Source organism: Erithacus rubecula (genome assembly GCF_903797595.1).
Source record: "Erithacus rubecula genome assembly, chromosome: 2".
NCBI lineage: Eukaryota > Metazoa > Chordata > Aves > Passeriformes > Muscicapidae > Erithacus > Erithacus rubecula.
In genome coordinates, this window is record NC_136685.1 from 93,148,090 (window position 1) to 93,174,032 (window position 25,943).

General features: G+C 38.5%; 1 protein-coding gene and 1 long non-coding RNA gene across 7 annotated transcripts in view; one reads left to right on the forward strand and one right to left on the reverse strand.

Annotated features, from left to right (window-relative positions):
- ENAH (ENAH actin regulator) overlaps positions 1-25,943 on the reverse strand; it is an 87,615-nt gene that overhangs the window by 55,242 nt on the left and 6,430 nt on the right. The gene's annotated exons all lie outside the window — the stretch shown is intronic.
- Positions 20,819-22,365, forward strand: LOC306798693. Its single transcript, XR_013773441.1, has 2 exons — positions 20,819-21,367; positions 22,178-22,365. It is a non-coding gene; the product is annotated as an uncharacterized lncRNA (long non-coding RNA).

Sequence of the window (25,943 nt, forward strand, 5' to 3'; positions counted from 1 at the left end):
ATGGAATGCAGTCAAAGTTATCACCTATATGGAAATATGAATTCAATTTTCACGCCAAACTGCTGCATTTACTCACTGAACAGCACATTTTTCTTGCACTCTTCTTTGATCCAAATTACTTTTTGGCAAGGCTAAGTCAGTCTTATTTTGAAAAACTAAGATTTCTTTCCAACATCATTCTGTCTCTCAATATCACTTTTTAAACTACTATTTTTTCACTCCTCCTAGATCCTACATATTAGCAATATCCATCCTGAAGTGGCTGCTCATACAGCTACTACAGAAGCTCTTCTTCCAAGTCTGACTGCAAGTCAATCAAGATTTTAACTTGAAGAAATCCCTGATTCCAACTCATACACCACCCCCAAATTCCTCCCTTCTTCTAGCAATGCTTGTTAATACACTTCCCTCAAGTTATTAAGGGTTGTCATTAAAATGTAGTCCCCTAGGTATAATTTCAATTGCTTACACTCCTCTATTAAATGCAGCTTAAATTAACCTAGAATCATTCAAACCTATGACCAGTTTTTCCCCTGAATATCCTTCATATACTGCTATTTAACAACTAATAGTAAAAAATTCTGCATTCCCAAAGTCTGAATCTTTATTTCATCAGTTAATGACTTTGATAGTAACAGGTGGTAAGGGTGATATGATCTAAAAATTCTACCACTACTTATACATTTATTTATAAATTAAATCCTTTTTCTGGAGCTGGCAGAGGGATTCAGAGTCCTATCAAGTATATGCTACTCCAATTCCAACAGAAGGGACAGGTTACTTGTACACTAATTGTTACTTGTATAAGCTAAAGGCTGAAAGTGCTCCACTCGTCTCCCCAGACCAGCAGGCAAAGAACAGCACAAGGAAAAATTGGAAAATCAATGCTAGAATTCATTGCAAAAGTATTTTGAGACTCAGTGACCCACTTTTAACTTTGAGCACCAACAGACGACTGCAGTAACTAATTCAATCTAGTTAATAATTAACATTAACATTTGTGCATTCATTACATCTAACGTTCTGTCCTAGAAAATTGGATGATCTAGATGCACCATGAAACACTGAGTAGAAGCTGTTTGATTTTCCCACAGTGTCAGCTATTTCAAGCATCTCTTGCAATGAAAATTAAGCAGCTAGAGTGCAGTGGCAGTAAGCACACAGCCCTTGAACAGAAGTGTATCAACGCAGATGTGTGTTTGAAAAACTTGTTTGGAGGGGTTTTACCCACACAGAACAGCCAGCACAAATGGGCATTTGCCCATCATCTCAAACAGTAAAAATAAAAACTATTTTTGATATCTCTCACCTCTCTGAAATAGGTCTGTATCAAAATTCTAACAAAATGGTTACACAGTGTAAAAAACAAAGACCAGTCTCACTCCAGAGCAGACAACACCCACATTGGAAAAAAAAGTACTAAATTATTATGCCGGGTCATGAAAGTTACTATATTGATCAACACCTTTAGCATGAGATACACACTGGTTTTCCTTCTGCAGAGCAGCTCTTCCAGTATTTCAAACCTCTTGGCAAAGTGATTATTGCTTCAGACTGCAATACTTTGTTTCCCCCATTTTAGGATGCTTTGCTTGTTAGCTTTTTAAATGTTGTCACTGAGATCTGCCTTCACACCAGAAAAACAGTTACCAAGTTAAACAGTGAGAAACTGTGTTTGCCTTGCTTTCCTGCTCCCAACTCCCAAGCAGTTCAGCTGTCTCTCCAGTTGTTCTTTGCTTTGCAAATCCTCATGTTTAGAGACAAAACCTTGATTTTAAGACTCGAAAGGCAAATTTCTTTCACATTTGCTTTAATCTTAGATGTGTGTCCCAGCTGGAAACAGGACAATATGCTAATCTGTTAAACAGTAGGATCTACAGTAACAGGGACATATCCATGCTCTATTCCATTAAAATACCACCTACCTCTACCCCCTAGTTTTAGAACAAATTGTATCACATCTCAGGCTGATAGCAAAAAGAGATTGTATTTCCCAAGAGTCCTTTGATTTTTAACTTTCCCAGACATGACAAATCACACTTTCAAGTATATCTGCATGAACAAACATAAATATTTATTCAACAAACCCAAAACCTCTGCGTGAGTTTCTATCCGTAGAAATTGGGCAGACGACTTGACTCCACAACAGCCAAAATTTGATTAAAACATCATTCAGAAGAAAAAAGCCTACAGATTTTTATATTTTCATATATTATGCTGTACATATAATGCATTATTCTATAAAAAATTCCACTTTGTAAGTCCTTTGTACCCAATGGTATTACCAGGTCGGGAAGTCTCTTAAAATTCTGATAAAAATATTTTTTTTCCTTTAGGGCAAGGACAAAAGTAGTTACTGGCTTCCTTTACTAGAAAAACAGGAAAATAAAGTTTTCAAAATAGTAATTAGATCAAAAAAACCCCCTGATCTAGCAAGAGTACATTTGTTACATTACTATCAAAACTGAAATATATGTTTAGATGCTTTCTTCTAATATTAGTTAGAATTGGATGTCAGCTATTCTATTTCCGCCTTTTCAAGGAACATAACTGACTACACCTTATCTCACCCTGAGAGCCCAGTATTTAAACTGAAAATACTATTACATTTTTTTTTTGTGCTTAATTTTACTGCTTATCTTTTCTTACTCGTTTATTCAGTGAATCATTACATACAAGGAAGTAATTCTCATTAAACTGAAATTAGAAATTCAGTCTAGAAAGTAGGAATACAAACAGCCCAAACAGAACAGTAGTTCTAGCCAGTTAAGGCTTTTATTCTGTGGTTTTAAGTATTAAAAATGCATCAAAGGAATAAAAAGGTAGAGGCATATACTAACCACTATACATTGCAAATGTAGAAAGGACTTGCAAAAAAAAAAAAAGCAAACTTATATATTCACTGATTATTTAGAGGAGAAACTACAATTCAAAGGTGAGCCGAAGACCAATTCTGCTCACACTAGAAAATTAAGACTCCTTATCAGCATATCCATTGTTTAGGTTTGTGCTGGCTGCAAGTGCCAGAAAGCTTTATCTGCGCAGGGATTTTCACTGGTTCAGCTAATCCAGCAGCAATTATGGGAAAACGCTGTTTTAACGCATAAAGGCAGCACAATCCAGCTGGCATCCCAGGGCCTCTCTCTTTGTACAAGATGGCTGTTGCCAGGCTCCAAATGGAACGTGCCTTTTTTCATTGCTCTAGATCAACACCCCAACCATTGTGTTATCTGCCCTCTCCAGCTACAGCTCCACTGCACAAACCACCTTTTCCAGGCAGCCTTGCCTTGTTTTAAGCAGTGTTTTATGATGTCTCTCTCATTTTAGGGCTAAGAGAACCTAAGTTTCATAGCAGAGAATGTTTGACTGCTCTTTACAGCCCTTACTACTAGGCTGGGTTTTTCCAGTGGCAGGATGCTTTTGTGGAGGTTTAAACTTTAAACCATACTGGGAGTGTTCTGCAGCTTCACTCTTCACAGCAGCTTTGGGAATTCTCTCTACCCAGGCCCTTCAGGTCTGCTTGCAAACAGGGACTTTGGGTGGGGATTTTCTAGTGTGTTGATGGGCAGTTTTTTGGTTTTTTAACTCAAGAATACTTCCATGGCATAGCATACACATCAGTTTGATAGCACCAGCTACACATTAAGATTTAGCTCTCCTCAGTTGTTACCCGCCTCACAAAAGCCCTCTTTTAGGCAAATGATACATGAGACAAGGGGATCAACACCAAGCAGCATTTTCAGACTAGCTATGCATTCATATTCCAGAATGCAGCTGCTACCCCAAGGTAAGCAAGCAGACTGCACTCCCAACCCTAAATAGGTATTTTGAAGGGAGACAGAGGGAAAAAAAGTTTTATTACCAGTTTTATGCCATATGTGGTCATATGTTAAAACTACAGTCCAATTAGCTGGTCCCTGATATAGTCTAATCCAGTTTCCATTTCTGCATATCCAATTGTCCAAATTCATTTCTTAAAAAGCAGGCAATGAAATATAACGATAAAATTTGGTTAATGCAATGTGACACAAAGTCAACAGAACTTAGTTTACACATCTCTGTGCATAAAACAAACAGGTAATGTTCCAGAAAGCACTAACAGCCTTTAAGCATGCTGCAAAAATTACTTACTTTCAACATTTTTTTCCACTGTGACCTTTTCCCTCCCCTACATCAGCATATTACTTGTGGGGGTTGTTTTGTTTGTAGAGTTTATCCTTAAAACCAAAAAGGTAAACTGCTTGTTTTCCCTCCTGCCATGCACAAAGAACAGCATTCACTGTCTCTATGAAGAGACCTAAGGGCTGTGAGTCATTTGTTTTGGAAAAAAGCTCCCAAAGGCTATCAAGCAAGACTGTTGAGATAAAGCCTTTCAAGACTTACATCAGGGTTTCCCAGACACTACGTGTACCAGTAAGTGCAGACTAATCATATTTTGTCAGACTGCACACTACTTCTGAATCCATCTACCAGCATGCCAGTGAGGATAATGTAACCATGAACTATTAGAAGCATATGCTACTCCATGTAAGAGCTCTGCTGCCTCTGCATCCTCATGCAAGTTGTTTCAGAAGTGCTTCGGGGCTTTTTACAAAACTGAGACAAATAGGAAGCAAAACCAAGCAGGGGGGACTTGAGGTTCCCATTGCCAGCAAGGAGGGAAGAAAGCAGAAAGCTGCAGAAAAGCTGTTCCAGGCTGAAGGAGAAAAGAAACCCCAGCAAACTGGTTAGCGACCCCACCAGCACAATGCTCTGAATTAGCCAAAGCTCTGGTTTGGTTTAGAAACTTTTATTCCAGGCATCTAAGGCTGCCAGCAACCTAGGCAGTCTAATCAAATCCAGGCCTTGTTAGAAGCAGTAGTTTGGATGTCAGTAGCTCTTTTCCTTATGGTTCTGGGTCAGACCTACAGCAGCATTTGCACTCAAATCTGCTAAATTAAGTGGGCACACGCAGATGTCCACAGGAGCAAGACTTCTCCAAAAAATAACCTAAAACCAACATAAAAGCACACGCATTTTGAAGAAAATATTCAAATGAAAAAAATACAATAACAAGCACCAACATGCAGTCTTACCTCTTCCTGCCTAACAATGGTCAGAAAAGTAGGCAACACATTATAAGGGAGAATTCAAAGCAAATTGAAAAGTCTGGGAACAGTCCAAATACTATTCACAATTCCTCACAAAACACAGTGGGACTCACCATGAGCACCTGTGTTTCCTTCATCTCAATAGCTAAAGAAACAATTAGAAAAGCCTTCAAAGAGGTAAAGCTGAAATACCTAAAAAAAAGCAACCTGAAATACCTAAAAATACTGTTGCATCATGTAAAGACATTCAGCTGATGGAACAGCCTCATGAAAAAACATGCACATCTTTTATAGAGCAGTGTAAGCCCAAAGGAAATATCTGTATACATTTTTTAACAGATAAATAATTGTACAAAGTACATATGTATAAAACTATTTCTTCACCTCCATTAAGTAACAGCACTCTCACACTGCAAGATCTAGTGACATTAACAATGGCTTGGCCAAAACAATCCAAATAGTATTGTTACTGCCAAGAACAGGAAATTCCTGTTGAGAGGCAAATCCACCTCCAAGTATGAAAACCACGCTCGTAAAAACTAAGATTCCCAGTTACCTGTGAAATGTAAGATTTACCACTTTATAATCTTTTCTGTGAAAAATCCATTGATAAGTAGTTCATGATGAGTCATGAAATAGTGTATGTGGGGAGAGGAAAAAAAAGCTGCAACTGCTAGTGGTCATTTGGGAACCAAATTTATAATAATTTTATAATAATTTGGCTCAGGTAATGTGAGTGCATACAAGACTACAGGCAAAGTACCACCTTTCTACCAGGAAGGACAAAAGATCACACAAGTGACAAGCACTGACTTTCATCATTAGCCAACTTATTTAGGGCAGAGGGGAAGCACTGCATGCTAAATATATGGTATTGACATCTACCCATACAATGTAAATCTAAAGCATAAGGAAAAAGTAACTTCAATTTGCTCTCCACAAACACATGCACCATGTAGCACACTTTGGACTACAGCAGACATGCAAACTGGGGAAGCACTTGGCAAGGCAGAAGTGCATCAAAAAAAGGCACAGGATTTACAAGGTCACAAAATAAAAGAACAAACCATTTGACACAGAGAAAAAAACAAAACTGTACTAGCAACCTCCTCCATAAAGAAGAATAACAGGAAAATTCCCCTAACAGTAACAGCAGTGAAATACTATAACAGGCTACGAAGAAATATTGTGAAATCTCACGGAAGGGTCTGAAAAAGTTCTACATGTCAAGCTAAGTTTATGGGATTCTTTATTCTCAAGCTGCTATTTCTGGAGCATCCCTGTGCACAGGCAGCCCTTGACCTCACATGCAGCAGAGCACACTTGCAGGGACATCACATGAAGTCCCCCAGGCAGTGATGCAACTCCACCATCCATCACAGTGAACCTGTCACAGCAGAGACCAGCACTGGCTCCATGCACAACAAGGTCAAGATCCAGCAGCAGAGTTACAAAATGTATTGCAGCACTTAGGTGCTGGTTTTATCACTCCCAGAGCAGCAGGAGGCTGTCTCAGAAGGTACAGAGTAAGAATCAATCAGCCAAATGAATCTGGCTCAGATGCTCCCAGACCATGGCTCTGCTCCCATGTCTGAGAAACACCCAAGGAGCATGCATAACTTTATTAGGATCTGAAGCTACAGCTCAACTAATTTGCAATTAAGGCACCAGCTGGTGGCCCAAAGCTCCCTGATGTGTCATTTGAGCCTCCCAATGTCTGTGGCAGAAAAAAAAAAACCCGATGCCTACAGAATCCCAACTTCCTTTAACAACAGAGACAAAGTTACATGTAGGAAATAAACTGAGCAAGGATCTGAACACTCATGGTAGTTTAGGAAATGAGAAGTCTTCCCTGAATTCAGAATATCTCATCAACATAAGTGAGACACAGCTCAGCAGTGTTCTTACTGTTTTTTTCTCACACTTTGCCAAGTGATCTGTATTTTGACTTATCTGCCCAGGATAAACAGTCCCTCAAACACAGCACTGTCTAGAAATGATCCTGGTAAATTATGAGCAGGCATCTGATTAATTCAGAGTCCCAGGGGAACAGATTACAGAACGAGCTCTTCATGGTTAGAGCAGAATGTGCTGCCTCCTTACATGTGCAACTTCCACAAGACACACCAAAGACTTCCAGGTTGCTGACAATGGAACAAAAAACAACCCTTCCCACCAAAAAAAAAAGAGAGCAGTGCTTGCATAATAATGATTCTAACTCAGTGTTTCCCATGCATTGGCAGAGACACTAAATTGTCTGTTTTCAGGCTCAAAAAGCAGCATTTGTCCTAAATATTTCAGACAAAGTATAAGACAGATATTGCAAGTTTCAAATATTACACATGGCAGCACATGCAGAGAATTTTGGGGCGGGGGAAAGAAACAAAACCAAAGTTCTTCTTTCACCATCATAGGAGGCATTTGCTATTTGGAGAACCAGAAACCTGGTCCTCATAATCCATGAGGGACTGTGAAAAGTAAGGCTGAATAATCAACATCAAATTATATTTGTTTTCATCATTTCTGGAACCTATTAGCCTTTAGCAATAACTTTCCTTAAAATGAAACTAAATGAAACCAATGAATTCCTAAATGAAACCAAATTAATCCCTAAACAGTCTAGGAACAGACTCTGGCTACAGTTCCAAGCAATTTTTAATATAGTAAAATCATAATTTTGTTTTTAGTATTATTCTATTTAAGTTTCAGTGGTTTCAATTACTAAGGTGCCTAGTGAAACTCATTTCACTGTGGTTACTCAAATGGTATTTGTTCCAGCTGATAAGAACATGCAAATTTTTTGGTCAAACACTCAGGATCTTTATCTGCTTCTTTTAAAAATTCAGGATTACAGATGGTTTTAAGCAAGTCCCTGAGTATGTACAGCACTGTACCTTCTCTTCATGTATTGTGCTCTGGCTGTCTGGAGTATCTCCCTTAGGAGGAAAAGCTGAGGGAGCTGGGCTTGTTCAATGGAGAGGGGACCTCATCAATGTCAGCCAGTATCTGAAGGGAGGGTGCCAAGAGAAAGGATCCAGGCTCTTCTTAGTGATGCCAGGCAATAGGAGAAGAGGCAATGGGCAGAAACTGATGCACACAAGTTCCACCTGAATAGGAGGAAAACTTTTCCCATGCAGGAACTGAGCACTGGAACAGACTGCCCAGAAATGCTGTGGAGTCTCCCTCACCAGGGACATTCCAGAACCATGTGGACACCATCCTGTGCCATGTGCTCTGGGATGACCCTGCCTGAGCAGGGAGGTTGGACCAGATGATCCACTGTGGTCCCTTCCAACCTTTCCCATGCTGTGAAAACATTCTGTGGCACTAAGGCTGCTCTGGAAACCCAAGGATGTCAGGCACCACAAACATCTGCAAGTGTCTGGTAATTCCAGCTATGGCAATTTGTGTCTGTTCACCACCTCCAGACATGCATTAGCTTCTCAGATGCTGCAGTCCACATTTAAGCCTAATTTAACTCTAGTTATCAACCACTTCAGATGTTTATCCTCCAGCTGCTACTAATTCTGCCAGAGCATTAAGTGACAATAAATGCCCAAGCCATCAGTCATGTTCCTGAGAAGCCTGGTATCAGTTGTCCTGTGTAATTGTAGTGTCTGGATTAATTCTAACACCTTGGGACAACTCTGATAATTAGATTCAAACAACTGACCACTGAAGGCTAAACAACTATTAAAATACACTTCCCAAAAAAGAGAGCCTGAGATTTTTGGGCTTATGGTATTTGGTGTTGGTTCTGAAATCAGCTTTTTTTTCCCCTAAAGATCCAGCCCCTATGAATGGTCTTTCAGGCCAGATGCATAAATAGGTATAAAGGATGAAGAGGAGATGTTGAATCTTCTCTTCTTGTTTTTGTAATAGATTGATCTGAATCTGTCTGCAAAAAAAGAGAGAAGAAAATTGTGTAGGAAAGTTTGCACGGATGTTCCCTGTGCCAGATTTAGATCAGTGCTATCCATGCTCCCCTTTCACACACAAAGTGACATTTTTAGAAATACTGGCTAATGGAAGCTCAGAGTTAAAACTTGCACATATCAGCAAATTTGGTTTTTTGAAAGTTTTAACTTTAGCATATATGGAGAGGTTATATTTTTAATGAGCTGGATTTAAACAAACCTGTCAGACGGTACACAAGGTCTGTTTGCAGAGTGACTGCACAAATTCCTGCTCTGTGCATGCCATTTGACTCAAAGTGCAATCCCAAAGACAACAGGTCCCTGTTTTTCACATACCAATTGTTGGCTGGAATCAGTGAATTCATTGTCTGAGTCTGCACAACCATAGCTGCAATATCATTTAAATAAAGTTCTTGTTCTACAAACTTTTGCAAGTACTTATGATACCAAAAAGTATTCAAGATCACTTATTATTCTAAAGCAGTCTGCAGACTTGAAAACTATATAACTTTGGGAGGGAACAAAATCACTTTAAAACCCTCACATGCTTGATTCTGAGGCAGTTTAAAAGAGCTTTCCATCAGGTCCTGCACCTTAAGAGACCTGCACTTGGTTTCTCAAGATTCTTCAGGACCAGAAGGCAAAGCACTGACTTTTGCCACTGTCCCACATTTCAGGTGGTGCCTGCTGGAACAGTGGCTCATTGCAGAACCTGCTGGGGCCTCTCCTGGCAGCCAGGTAAGCACCAGGGTGTGGCACAGCACCCAGGACAAAAAGCTCCCTCCAGATCCTTCTCCAGCTGGGAACAAGCCTGCTGGATGCTTACAAAGAGAACTGCCTTCCTCTGAAGACAAAGCCATATAGCATTGAATTAATACATCCTATAGTATTAAGTATTGTATTCTAAGTTTAATTTGCTTGATGTAACCTAGATTTAACTCACCTAAAATCTCTATGCTTACATTTAACTAACAACTCCATCCCATCATTTCGATTTCCATTGAAAAAAAAAAAAAAAAATCTTTCTTCTTGCTCAACACTTTTTGTTCAGTTCCTTTGCTGTACACAGTGTAGAATCCCAACAGCCAAAAATGCTGTTCTTTGCAAAATTTATGCTGCAACAACAGCCAGAATCATGTCTGGCCTTCATTAATATTCAGTCCTGGGTACTCCAGTGATAAAACTTAAACCAAGTGATTCAGTTATAATAGCAAGTGCCTCTAGACAGCATTTCATTATCAATTTGCTGTCACTACAATTTCAGTAGGAATCCAAATTTATTGCAGTATTTTTGGATTTTAATCTAGGTTATGGTATCATCCACCTATAAAAGAAATTAGTAGAAAAAATACTAATTTATTAAAAGGCCCTAGACAAAAAGTGAACACCTTTTCAGTCAGCATTTCATTTCCCAGGACAAAAAGAAAAAAAAAAGAGCATCTGAAAATAAGTTATGTTTAAAACACCTAAGTACACTCTGATTTTTGCAGCAACAATACTGCAAGGAAACAAAAAACCTAAATACAAAGTTGGGCCAGACTTGGATCAGAGAAGTAATGAAGTAAGTTCACAATTGCTTTTAAAAGAAACAGAAGTTTTCAAGAGGTTTTAAAGGAAAGGCAGAGGTTTTCTGCATTAAAAGAGTTATTCACCTTAAAATGGGAGCTCAGTATAAGTTATTTGTAAAGACAACTCACTGTGGTCAGCAAATATCCTCACTGGGTGTTACACCTCTGTAATTCTAAGACAAGACAAGTAAGGCCTTTCCTGCATCATTCACTGTTCCATTTTACAATCCAAAAGAATCTAATTTGGCCTAAATTTAAATTACATAACCTCCACTCCTTTCAATGAGAGCTTTACAACCGTAAATAAAGACAGCTTTTGGTCCTGACATGGAAACATAATTGAATTTTGAATTAACTAGAACACAACTGTATTTTCTTATACAAAGCTACATTCTCTCTTTATAGCCAGCATCTAATAGCCAAAAAAATAAGAATTCTGCTGTAACTAACTGCACCTTCTGAGTGTACACTACATGTGAAGGTTTTAAATAGCATTTCAGACTCCCCAGAACAAATCAGGAACTCATCAGTTTCTTGCCTGTACTTCAACATTAGATGGTTAACCTCTTCAATATCTAAAGCTCACAAAATGTTGACCTTTCATCACTGAAGAATTACTCCTACTCCTGTCTATGACAACCAAGGATATAAGAGAAATCAAGCCCAAAACCTTCATTAGTGTCAGATTAAAACTTAAAACATCCAGAAATGCTGTGAGAATATTCCTGGAGTAATCCCAACACTCATGATACACATGCTATGCCACTCCACAAACATAAGCAGTAAGAATGCAACGCCCAGCATCAACTTAAAAGAGGAATAAATTCAAGCATTTCACTAGACTTTAACCATATCATCGATGCTGGGTTTTTTTTCAGTCAATATCTCTTACACTGCAAAGTTTAAGTGTCAAACAAAACATTTCTATGAAAGTCACAGTATATAGAATGCTGCCACCATAACTATCTTCTCAGGTCACCATGCTTCAGTTTCACAACTCTCATATCAAGGAGATAAAGGGAATGCAGGTTAAAGAGCCAACTGATACTACTACACCATAAAACACCTACTGACTTCTCTCCTGACATAGAGGGGGCCTGTGAATTTAAAGTTTAAGGACTTAGCACTCACCTTCCTGCACTACAGGTTCTAAGCTTGCAAATTTAATATTCCACTCTGTCCCAGGATTTCTATTCAGTTTTCTGTGCTTTGTTCTAAACACAGCTACCAAAAAAAAAAAAAAAAAGAGAGAAAGAAAAAGAAGCACAACTGACCTGTAATCTTGTAATCTGAGTAATGAAGCAGGTCCAGCAGCAGGACAGTGACCTGATGCAAGAGCTGCAAGGAGGAGCTGCAGGAAAGCCCTGCTCTTGCACAGAGTAAATCACACACAGGAGCTCTGCAAGTTTCAGCTCTTCCCTCCAGCCATAAAATTACGCAACACGCGCTGCCTGTGTGCTAGACACACAAAGAACACTTTTATAGAAACGGTGCCATAAAAATATTACAGACTGCTAGAGCAATCACCAAAGGAACCTGTCAAAAAATTGTCAAAATGTTTAGAAAGATCTTCCCTTACTAGTGCAGACCTTTATTTGCTAAAAGGAATAAATTGGAAGGTGCTGTTTGGGTACTCTAAATTCCTTCATCTGCATATCCTGAGGAAAATTAACAATGCCCTTTTGGTCATAGGGTAGCACAAGTAATATGACTGCTCCTTCTTTTCATTTTATTTGCAAAGAGATATATTCACTGTACTGTATTGCATACCATAAAACAGGCTCCTTAACAAAAGCAGAACTCACAATGACAGGGCAAAAGGAAGCACTTGCAAATCTAAATTTCTGATTTGACTTCACATAAATAAATTCCTACCACCATAAAGGTTAAAAAGTTACATACAAATGAATTTTTGGACTTTGTTGCTACAGGAAGTTATGGAGAGAGATAAGATCAGCAAGCTACAAAAGAAGTTAGAGGAATTCATGGGTAACAGGTTCTTAAAAAAATAATAAAAGGAATCTGTAGACATGTTCCAAAATACCTCAAAACAGACAATGGATTCTAGGGTACTGGCAGAGGGAGAGGAAGAGGGATCCCTATGGGCTGCTGGCAATTTCTTCCAAGCAGTTTCTCCTATTGTTACTCTCCAGGATGGTGTATGGGACTGCACTGACCAGTGGTCTGCACCACAGGTCACTTCTAGAATCTTGATGCTCCTCCAATATTAAAATCTCTGTAGCTCACACAAAACCTAACTCCTTCCATAGGCAGGGAGAATCACAGAACCCTGGTATCTGTCTTGTTTAAATTACACATCCTGTTTTCTTTGTTTTGTTATCAAGGCAGTTAAATCTAAGATAGGAAGCAAAGCCTTTTAGATAAAAATTAATTTTCTATTGTTTTAAGTAGTCAGAAGGAAGTCCCAGTTTAAATAAACACCCACTCTGCCCAGGGATCACCACTGGGGAAATGCTAGCAAGCTTTCTTTTTCAAGCTGACATATTTTTAAATTTTAGATGTAACAGCTTTCAATCCTTTTTGCATTATTTCATAAGTAATCTACAGCTACACTATTTTTGATATATTTTTATCTAATATTTCAAAACAAACCAATCAACCTAAATCCAGTCCCTACAAGCCCTGTCCTCTGGTTATCAGGTAACACCAGAAAAGCATTGCTCCATACAGCAAAATGCAGAATAAGATTGAATTTGAGACAACTAACAGACCTGTGAGCTCTGTCAAGAAACTTCAAAGAGTTCAATACCCAAATTTTATGCTGAAGAGAAAATAAAAGAAAGAAAAAAGAATGATCTCAGCAGCAAAGGAGCATGTGTATATCTGCTGGCAAGGCTGGTGTGTTTACAAGAGATGTGACAATGTTGCCCTCATTACTATCACACACACAGTGTTTAATCTCTGTGGTAAGGAATTATCCAGGAAAAGCGCTTAGACTTCCAAGAGACACTAAACCCAACAGGAAAGCTGAACACAGTGAACTTCACAGGCTTGCAGAGAGACACTGCCTGCAGTCCTCTGAAGAATTTTAAAGCAATCCCAACTACCTAAGTTATGATCTGCCACATCTCAGCTCCCCCACGGCTACTAAAAGGATGGGAAGTTTGCCAATCCCATCACCTTTAACTGCTCAAGACTGATACAGCAGTGTCTGGCCAGACCTGCTGCAATGTCAAAAGGGAAAAACAACTCCAGCTCCTGCTTCAGCTGGAGAGCTAACAATAGATGCAGTGCATTCCATGGATCAAATAGAGCTGCAAATAATCCCAGCATTTTTTGCCATGGTCACAGGGAGTACACAGGCTGTCACTGAAGCTCTCCCCAAACTGGGGAAATACTGGGGGAAGTCTTGGGGCTTCTGTAGCCTGCAGCCACTTTTTAAAATGGCATTTTATACTATTATCTCTGAAGAGGAGTAAATAGATTCTGAAGGGATTTGAGTTGACCAAGCCTCATCTAAACCATAGAGCAAGACACTCTAAAGTTAGAAAACAAAAATTCACATTTTTAGAAAATAACCTGTTTTGCATACAAGGCATATAAAAGGTCTGTTTAAATGCAAACTAAATTTAGGATTGATAGTTCAGTCACAGTTTTTCACTGGAAAAAAACCTAAAGATCTCTAGAGGAATAAAATGTTTTTAAATAATTTTAATTAACATCAGAAAAGTCGTTCCATTAACTTCAAAACTTTTAGGAAAGGAATGGCAAAAAAACCCCAACAAACAGGTAACAGTTTCAGACAAAAATTCTGCTTCTAATTTCTACAAAGCTTGCAATGAAATGCAATTTTAACAAGTGCTAGACGTCATTATCAGCACTTAATGAAGCTCAGATAAAGCACTGACCAGGTAAGCCTTCATAACATTTATTTTGACCAAGCATAATTAAATTCTAAAACCTTGAGCTAAGTTATAGGTAAAACACAGACAACAAGGAGGATGGCTATATGCATTACACAAGCTTGTAAGGACATCACTACCAATCAAGTCCTCTTCATCCTATTAAATTTTTTTGGTAGCAGCTCCACAACTGCTGGGCTATAAAGATGGCATTGTGGATGTTCTCCTGATCATCCCACCAACAGGTATCTGTAACCCTACAGCAATCACCTGGAAAGCATCCTTGGCAGAAAGCTGACAGAAAGACACTCACTGCCAAATGAACATTTGTTTCATTAAGAATACCACAGAGAGGTTTGGAATGCAAGTATCTATTTCAGTTTTCACTTGTGCCTTTGCTGGCCCCATTGTTTAAGATATCTGGCTGGGAGCAAAAGGCAGCACTCATTTTTGAAAGGTACATGATGCCCCTGATAGGAAAAATGGCCACTCACCTCACACCTCTGAATTTCACTTAGCTCTCTCTGTACATGGAATTTGCTGGATAAAAAACTTGGCCACTCTCCCCATTCCCATTTCTCTTTTGATCTGTTCTTACCTACTGTCTACAAAGCTTTTTAAGCCTAACATCCAATGGGGAGACAATCAGCATGAAGTTACTCATTTAAGCCTAAAGATACTCAGCAGTGCTTAGGAGATGAAAGGAATTCCATGAAAAGACCATAACTATACAGAATAGCTTGTTGCAACACAAAAGGAAAGCAAAATGCAAAAGGTCCCCATGTTTTCAAGCTGTTTAGCAGACACAAGTGGTCATACTTCTCACTTTTCCCTTTTTAATAAAAATTCAAATAGTTTCAAATAGAAGTAAATAATCCATGATTACCAGTTTAAGAGCTTATCCCCTAAGTGTACCAAGTAGCTACACAGAAAATTAGTATTTGATCACACAGTCTAGCAGTATTTCCAACACTTTCAGACAATTATGAAACACAAATAAGCCATGTACAAAGGAGACAAACCACCTGTCTCTTCTGGTAGTATTTTTGCTAGGTGCAGAAGCCAGGAGTACTCTCAGCAAAACTATCACTCATGGTACAAAGCTTCTTCAAGCAGAGATTTATTTCCAAGTAAAATATTTTGTTTTAGAAAATTATTATACTGTAGAAGAATATACTATAAATCACAAAACACTCTCTAAAGCATTAGACTTCCTTAAAGGTTTCTAAACAATGAAGATTCCTGATAAAACAAAACACCTCATTCTGGTGAAAACATGGACTTTCTGCTGAAACTCAGAGCAAATTTAAGATTCAATACAGAACTCTGCTACAATCCACAGCAGCAAGCAACAGCCTGGGCCAGACTGAAAGGATTTTAATCAGGTGCCTGCAACACACTGGTACAGTAAGGGAATGAAATCTGAAACAGTGCAGTTGTGTAACCACAGCAAGGAGAGTTCACAGTAAAAAGAGAGTTATTCCTGCAAAACCAACCTCCTCCCCTCTTTCAGGCTATCATCAGTAGGTTGTAGCCCAACATCTGACCCCATAACCTGCTCCACCATGCCTGGATCCCAAGAGGGTAATCCTTCACAAAGGGATCTCTGAGCATTACCAGGGGAGCTCACACCACTCACACTCTTTGTGCTTCAGTCTTTTCTCTGCACTACTGTCAGTGATACCAGCAACAGATTGCTCCTTTTACAAAGCTCATGTTCTCAACTGTGCAAGAATTTGCAAGCTTCAACCATGACTGATGACTTTTTTTGTGTATTTTGTGTCTGCATTTACTGCGTACCTTCTCCCCTTGGGCAAACCTTGAATGTCATAGCTACAAGCCTCAGTTTTCAGGAGACTGCAGTTGTTTGGCTTAAACTTAACAGATACAATTCCAAGCTGAGAAATTCAGCAACATTTTCCACAAAACATTTCAGCTGGTGTTCAGAACCTCAGCCCATGCAGGGATGTCAGTCAGGTTTGCAGATGCCCATAGCCCAGTGTTACATTCAGAGCAGATGTGAGGTTTTGATTGGAGAAAGAAGCAGGCAGTCATATCTAAAAAGAACCTGTGCTGAACTTCAATCACAAGAAAAACATCAGAATAAACTGGTGATAACAAATGCATCTTCAATGCCACTTGTGAACTAATGATAGCAAATAAGTTTAATTTCCTCCAGTTCTTCTGGCATCCTACACTAATTACCACAGAGGGCAGATGCTGTCAAATGACTTTGCTCTTGACAGCATTCACAGGGCATTTCTGCAAGAGATGTATACACAAAATTACTGTAAGGAGAGCAGAAAGGAGATTTGAAAACCTTATTCAGATACCAGATGCTACACTCAAGAGAAAATATATCAAGTGCAGCTTTGCAATGCCTGTGCTGCAGCAGAACCATAAAGAGATGGAAGAGTATTCTTGCTATCAGAGAGGACATAAGCCCAGAGAAGATGCAAGCAGGGTAAGAATTCTGACTAATATTAGCATCCTGGAAGAGTGACAGAAAAAAACTGTTCAGGTTATACATTCCGGTGAACAGATGCAAATTAGTACATGACAGACTGGACAACAATCAGCCTTAAGCTTCCAAATGATGAGGACCAAGTGGAGAGTAACAACTGGCAGGATGTCTTAAAACAGACCACAGTGAAAAATTAATTAAACTGGTGAGCTCAATTTTGAAAAGACTCTGGAGAAAGACAAAGCCTCACATACTCTAGAGGTAGCTTCTGAGAGAATAAGCTGGTCTGTACTGCCCACAGTTAGTGAATATGGAAACCTCAATATACAGAAAGAAGACTGAAATACTGTAGTGAGACAAGGCCTCCAAGGGTAATTCAGAATGGGAAACAGTTTCATAACAGAGGTGTACCATCTCAGATTAAATATACATTTAAATGAAGTGCCCAAACTGCAACCTAGAGACCAGAGCCTGCAGGAAAATATCAGTCTGGCTAGATGGTCTCTCACATCATTTTTCTCTGGAGCCCCCAAAGATTTAGACAGAGAACATGTAGAGCTATTTTGAAAAGCTGTTCCTTGCTGCTCAGAGGGTACCACAACACCTCCTTCCTTAATAACCAGGCCTACATCTGCCATGTAGTCAGAACTCACAAAAGTGACCCATTTCATCATTTATTGTAGACCAGGTGCACTTCCAATTCCCTAAAAGGAGCCACTGAAGTGGACTGTCCCAGCCAGATGAGTATTACACATCTTTTAGTTGTATGGCAAAGGAGAAATCAACTGAGTACAACCCAAAGCATCTTCAGAGAAAGCCACCTGGTCTGACCTGCTCAATGGACAAAGTGTCCCAGTCCTGTCTCAAAAGCTGATGGACAACCACTGATGGATATTAACTGGCTGAAGTTAGCAATTCTGATCAAGCACAGTACAAGAGACCACAGATTCCTGGAGTCTGGCTTCCTCCCTGGCAAGCACACCTTTTTGTGATCACAGTTTTATCCATGTACCAAGAGTTACAGTGATTTTAGGGAGCACATGCAGCTGACAATCTAGCTGTTCCAAACCTACATGTCCTTCAAACATCATGGCACATTATATTTGGCCTATTATTTCCATTTTTAAAGAACATGAAAAATTACATTGTACTCTGCTTAAAAAAATAAACTCCAAAGTTAAAAAAAAAGTATATGAGTTAAGAGCACCTCAAAGTTCTGGTTGCTTATATATGAAGGAAGGAGTGACTTGCAGTTGTAAAACCATTAAAAAGTCTTAGTTACATACTTACTCCTCTCACCCCTCCCACCTTTTTTCTCAGACTGCCTCTGACTTTGGATAGATGAACTGAGGAGTAAACGAACAGCTAGTAGGTTTCTTCATTATTCAATGTGTAGTGACGTTTTTTGCACATTAATCAAAACTTGCTCTGAATACCAAATTCAGAAGTTATTCACAGTTTAAGCACAGTGTCATAAAATATAGCATTTGAGAGCTTCAAACTTGAGCACAGCTTCTTTTGAAATTAGCAGAAGTTGGAAAGTAAAGAAGAAACAGAGTGGAAGTTGTTTCCTGCATGGCAGAGCTGAAGCACAACTGGTGCACCCAGTCTTCTGATGATGCTCATTTAATCCAAGATGATCTAGGGGCCTTTGTCTTCAGTGCCCATCTAAGATTCTCTCTGCTTTGAGGGACTAAGGTAGATGCTGAATAATTTAATGTTTCAACAGATTAGGGCCACAGTCTTAAGTTAGGCAGTAAGAAAACAAGCCAGGACACAGCTAATGAACACTCCTGACAACTCTCAACCAGCACCAAAGGACAGAAATTCTTTGAAAAATAAGAAGCAGTCAGTGCTTGCAAGAAACACTGAGCTGAGTCCATGAAAACATCTTATCTTCAAGCAATTCCCTATCTCATTTATTAGAGACTTTGCAATCTCTACAACAGCAAAAGACAACCTAAACAAAAACAAAACATCAAAAAACCAAACCAAACAAACAACAACAAAAAAAAGCAGGCTTCAAACCACCATCTATTTCTATCTGCAAACCAGAATCCAGGCTCAATTGTAGGGGAGGAAAAAATAGCAAAAATAGCATAGAATCATGCACATGCTCCAACATACTTTTTGAGATAATTCTGCATCTGGTGCATACATACAGGTATTAATTAATGACCAAGAACTAGTAGGGTAGAGTCACTGCTCACATATACACAAAGATTGTATTGATTTCTTTTCAACAGCCAAATAGAACTTTGAACCACTATATGAAATCTACAACATCTGCCTCAATTTCAGTTTGGGAGGGAAAGATGATGGATATGAAAAGCTGACTGTTTTGACACAGCCCTATTTATAGCAGCATGACATCTGAAATTAGCTTTTAAATGCTCTTTGTGCTACAACCAGAGAATTTCCAGAACATCCACCTTCTACTCTGAGTTCCTTTAAGATTTACTTAAGCAGCCTACCAGCACACTACATAAAACTTATAGCTCAAATTTCCCAATTTCCTGGATATATTCTAGAACTTCTCCATCAACACACTAAAATAAGTTCATTTCATTTAAGTTACAGATGAAAATGCTATCTTCACAATTAAATTATATTCTGCCTCCCTTCTCAAGAAGTGGAGCCATTTTTACAAATTCCTACTGTTTCCTGTGCCAAAAGATAGAATTAAAGCCATCACAGCACTGAAAGTCACAGACATTTTTCTCATTATTGCCAAACAGTTGTGCAACAGAAGCAGAGATCCCTCTTCCCAAAAGAGAAAGCAAAAAGCCTCAAGCATCCCCATCCATGTATTTAAATCATTTTTGTGACAGAGCTCAGGTCTGATCTTCCCAAATGCCAGAATAATTTTTTAGGTTGCATCAAGGTCTCTTTGTGCACACAAACGTTTTTTATTGTGTGCCTGTTTGAGAGCAGGGACACAACTCTCTGGCATTGAGGTCTGAATTAAGCATCAGACTACGAGAAAGGCATTTGTGTTACTAAAGGCTGCTTGCTCAATGATGCTTTATAGATCAGAGACACCCCCTTGGCAAAACAAGCAAGAGAACAGTACTGAGAGGTGGTTTGAATCTTTTCCTAGCTTTACTTCAACTCTTTCATTTGGTTTCTGCTTTATTAAGAAGCCACACATAAGTACATTTACTGTAGTATTTTTTTAAACCTACTTTGAAACCTGCTTCAGATTTAAAGAGATGTTAGACAGTTCTAAGAGCAAGAAAGTGACAGCATTTCACCTGCTAATTTAAGTATCTACCTTAATTTCAGCTTAGATTTTGTGAATTGTCTTTCAAAACCCACACGAAAATTCAGAAAACTGACTAAAATAAGATGGATTATTACATAGTATAAACATTTGAGATACAATTCATATATTACAAAACCACAGTATTACAAATCCTCAGCTTTCCAGTTTCTGCACTTCAAACATCTATATTGCTTGACAGACACTGAAGCAAAGATCCAATTAACATCCTTCTATATTTCAAATATTACTTTTGCCTTGTTTTCCACTACAGAAGACTAACTAGATTATAAAATAATGCCTTACCAGATGTTGTCATTTGTCCATTACTTAATTACTGGTTCCAGAGCCACAGAGGGTAATTTTCCCAAACACGCTCTAAACATTTATTCCAGAATCCATTGAGAGCAAGTGTACAGAATTTAGATGCTGACACTGGTTGGGTTTAGCCCTGGGGGGAATGAGGAGGCAGACAGAGGAGCTATTGAACATATTCAAATATTAAAGTTAAATCTGATCATTAAAAATTAACCAGATATTTTGGTTTAAGGATTCAGATAGTGCCATCTGCATTAACTATCTCTGCATCACATACAAAGGTTTTCACAATTCACAGCCTAATATTTTTCCCACATAACAATTTTTTTCCCCTTTTGAAGCATTAACATGTTGCCTGGCAATGCCATCCCACCTCGGGGAAGATCAGCATCACCCCTTTTTGTCTGCTTGGGAGGCTGATTGTGCTGCCCAGGTGTCCCATCCACCCAAAAACAAAGAGAGTGCACTGACGTCACCAGCAGCCCCAGAATAGCAGCTCCAATCCATACTTCCAACTCCAGAGCTACAGGAAGCCAGAACCATACCCTCCTGCTCAAGTATAAAATGAACGGGCACAGATATGTGCTGGGAATACCAATTTAATATATCCTGTACTAAGTGACATTCTGTTTGTTGCATAGCAACAGGAATCTACTGCAGAAAAACAATATGGAACTTTTTTTTTTTTTTTTCACTTGCCAAGCTACAATTAACCCCAGTCTTCCTGAGAAAAAAACATCCACAGCATAAACATAACCTTTGTCACCAGTCCACCAAAGATGCCATCCAGCATTTATTCTGTTCTACATGAAAATGATCCTGTGCATTTAAGTGGCTGGAGGGTATGGTGCTGCCAAGAGAAAATTCCCTGCTGCAGTGCATAAGGTGAACAACATTTTAATTCTATAGTAATGACAAAGAAAAAGTTCTTGAATGCACAAAACTTCCATTCTTAAGCATGAAATGCTTTCATCATTTTACAATATTTCTGTCATACTATGTAAAAAAAATTAAAGCACTCAAATTCTGAAAGAAAAGCCTATGGCTTTGTTTCTACATGGTTTGGCTTTGTTTTGTTTGGGAGATTGGTTTTGTCTTACAAAATATTAAAAATCAGCACCTACCTAAACTACTTTGAAATTAAAATCAGTTTCTCTTCGGATTTCATAACAATGTATGTACACCTAAACTCTGTACCTCTTCATGGGAAAGTTTTTTGTAAGACAGTATGAATTGCATAAGATCTCTCCATGTTCCCAAAAGAAAATGAAAACTACAATCATGCAAGTGGTTAGGCAATCAATACATTGATACATCATAAGTTAGATAAAAATATGCACCAGCAAATTGGAGAGAATCCTCTCTCAGGTTTTTGTTTCTTTACTAGTTCTTTCTTAAGCACCCTCCCCACTCCAAGGGAATGACAAGACCAGGGTGAGCTAACTGAGAATTACAATGAAAATACTTGATGTGAGGGTTTTGGGGTGAGTCTAGTCCCTACATCCACTCCAAGCACAGACATACTCAAGGACCAGGAGGTAGTTCAATTCAGGAGGAATGAATGTGAGATTTCAAATCCATGGATTCAAAATCTGTTGAATGCTGAGACTGGTACTACACAAATCACCAAATCTGCAAGCATTCCTCACAGCTACATGAACAGTCTTCATATCAAGGTTTTCTTTTTATTGTCAGGGCAGGGATCACTGCAAGAAGAGAGGCTGCTTGCTTTGCATCCATCTGCCCTAGGAAAAGGAGGCATGGAAACTCAAGGCAATACACCCAGGGTACTCAGAACTGGCTTCACAGTGTACTCCTCTATACTGTGGCAACTTGGGATTTCAACAGGGGAAAAATAAAACCCTATTATTAAGTATTATTAAGCATTAGTCATGTCTAAAGATGCAATCCTTGCAATGCAATCCAATTCTGTCCTCATCTGACAGATTTACTATACAAAAGTCACACTAGTGACCAAGACCATGTCTTCACAAAAATAACAGAGATGGGCTCTTTAGAAAAGGCATTCCAAGTATCCTTTTCCCCAGTTATTTCCAGTAGTGCTTCAAAGAAAAAAAATCTATCTTCATGTTTTATCTGGAAATAGTTAACATTTGAAAAGTATTTTCACGGGTTTACTTTCTGACATTGCCTTACAGAGAGCAATCTCCACTTCCTTTATGCAGACACTGTCTTTGTAGAGTCATAAAAAAACAAATAGCAATTTAAATAGATCTTACAGCTGCTAACCTATTTTCAAGCACCCAATTCCTTAAACTCTGAAGTAAGAATTACACCAAATATTGCTACAAGGTCAGACATCAAAACTGTGAGCTACCTATGAAAAATAAACCACACAGTAACATTTACCTGTATCTGCAATGTGCCTGCAACAATCCACACAGTACAAAATTTCCACATGGTGTCTGCACAGAATCGAGCAACTTTCTGAGGAACTCAGCCCTTGGATGTGTGAAATTGCCTATGTCCTGTCCCCCACCACTGCAGCCAGTGATCTAATAAAAGATATTCCCTCTCCTTATAAAATTTTTGTCATGTTTAGAAGCTTAGAGCAACACAGCAACAGTATTCATAACCTACAAGGCAACCTTTGTATTTGTCTTATTGCTATCCATTTGTGGATTTAGCTATTGTTGGAAACAGTGACATACACCCGTTCTATCAGCAACTAAGGAAGGTACACAAAATAAAAGGAACACACTTTGGTTTCAAAGTCACTTTTATAGTATGCCAAAGAAGAAGCCTGAAGCCACCCTGTATCTTCAAACTTCATGAATAGACTCCTTGAAGATACTACCAGAATACAAAATCAAGTCCCTGAGCACAGCAGCCCAGATTTCTCTACTTCACAACTTAGATACAAGGTCAGATGTGAAGTGCAGCATGAGATCTTTAAGATGCAAAATCTGACTGACTTCTTTCATGTGTTTAATGCTTTGGTCTTCTTCCTCAATCTCAAAGTAAAAATTTTCATCCAAAAGCCACTCCTGCATTTCCACTCAGTAGCTAAAAACCCAAGGAAATGGTTCAAAACTTGATTCTCAATTACTCTCCAAAACACATAACACTGAAGAAGCAGTTGAACTATGGGATTCAACTTGTGCTAAGTTCAAACACTTACTATTCAAGTGCTCTGATCACTCATCTCCTCATCCTCCTGCTCATGATTAGACACAGGTCCCCTGCTAGTCTTCCTCTCCTCAGCCTTCTCTTGGTCAGAACAGTGAACTGGAAAGGTCTTTCAAACAGCAGGCTCTAACCAAGGGGAAAAAAAGCACTGACCACTAGAGATAGATCTACAGTCTCCAGATGCCAACTTCAGACCAGATGGTTCATATCTGACTAGGAAGGCAGTCCTGTATTCCAAACATGTTTATTTCACATACATACATCAGACACTTCATGCACCATCCTCCTGTTTCACTTACACTAACATGAATCAACTAAATACATCGGTGTGTGAAAATAAATTAAAACACAATAACCTCTGACTATATTCAGAGATTTCTATCAAAGCAGAAGTATTCTGAACTAGGAAAAAAAGTACCTCTAAACATTTTTTTTTAAAAAAATCAGTATTTCTGCTGGAGTAACACATAACCAAAACCAAACCACACCAGTAGCATGTTCAGTGATTAGACTTACACATAAAAATGCTAAACTTCAATACTCATCATTTTCTGAGTGCTGTAATTCACTATTTTGATTCATTATCTCTGCCAAAATTAGGCTCATTTGGATTAGGTTTCACTGTTTTATCAGTCTGGCTACACCACCTATTTCAGACAATAGGTAACTATGTTTATTCTGAAGTTGTGAAGTCCATTTACCATCATCCACAGTAGCCAAATGTGGGTTTCTAAAAATGGGCTTTGCAAACATGTTCAAGAACACAGCACAAGTTTTCTAGGAACATGGGAGATATAATAAAAGGTGTACACATCACTATGCACTGTTTATAGAAGACTGCAAGCTTTTAAAAGAAAACAAAGAGCAAAGAGATTTTTATAGAAGAGGAAAATACAAGGAGAAAACAAGTTTTCAAAATGAGCAGCAGTGCATAGTGTTCATTGTAATGCATTATTGACATGAACAACATACACTAGCTGGAAAAGAAAAATTCTTGCTTGCTTGCTGGAAGCTCTGAACCTGAAAAAAGCCATAGATTCAACATAAGTTATTTGAAGAACTAGTGATTTCAGGCAGCAATACTACCAGGTTCAGTGCCCAGATTTACTCAGAGCATATGCTTAAGTCACATTAGCAAAGTCAACCAGAAAGCTGAAAGGAACCTAAAACTACCAACCACCTCTTTCCACCAATGCCAGTAAAAATACCACTAAATGCAGCAGGATTGAAAGTTCTGTTGGAAATACATGAACTACAACAGAATCCTAAATCATCTTTCCATTCAGTACTTCCATTTTCAATCCCGTACGACAGGAAAAAAATGCAACTTCAGTGGAAATCTCCACAAAATATAAACTTCTAATATGAAGACATACTGGTCTATAAAATTGAAATGGAAAAGCCTTCACCAGATGGAACCACAATAAAACACTATCTTAACTACATGCCCTACAAAGCATTTCAGTTTAAAAGCTGCTTTCACTGTATGGTAACCTGCAATAAACTGACAGCAGTCAGTGGCCTAAAAAGAATTTTTGGCATTAAACTACATTTTAGGAAATTGTTCTAAGGACATACATAGAAATTGATTTCCTCTAAATAGAACATTTAAGTATTTCTTCACTTGCTATAAAACTACTACTAACAGATAATACAGGTTTTAGCTATGCCAATGATTACTCTTGCTGTTTAACTATTCTGCTTAATTCCAGGTTTAAAAGTTCTTCTGTTTTGAAGAAGGTGGCAAGTATAGTACAGCAAACAACCTCACCTCACCTTCTGTATGGAATTTAAAGGAAATATAGGTTACTTTGTAATCCATCTTAGGAAACAGAAATTTCAAATTTGTGAAGAAAACACAGTGAAAGAACAATTACAAACAAAACCCTTCCCATTGTGCTTGTGCTGCAAACTAGAAGTTTATAGAGTTATTTCTGGCAGCACACCAGTCCAGCAAAGTAGCATTTTTGTATCACCCTCTGGAGTGCAATCAATTTCCATTTCTTTCTCCCATACTTCACCTGATGTCAGCACCTTTCTTTACCATAATTTAAAAAAAACAAAAAACAAACAAAAAAAAAAAAACCATAACACCAACCCACACACTTAGCAAAGAAGTAGACCAGTTTTGGACTAAACTGAAATTGTTTTTGCTATTCTTCTTTTACATAAAACAGCTTTGAATGGAGAATTTTCAATATGTGAAACTACTAAGAGCAAATTAATTTTTTTGCCTGAATATTGACAGTGTTTTCTTTTCATAAGCCTTGCCTAAAGATTACTCATGAAGACAAGAGACTTGTACTTCAAT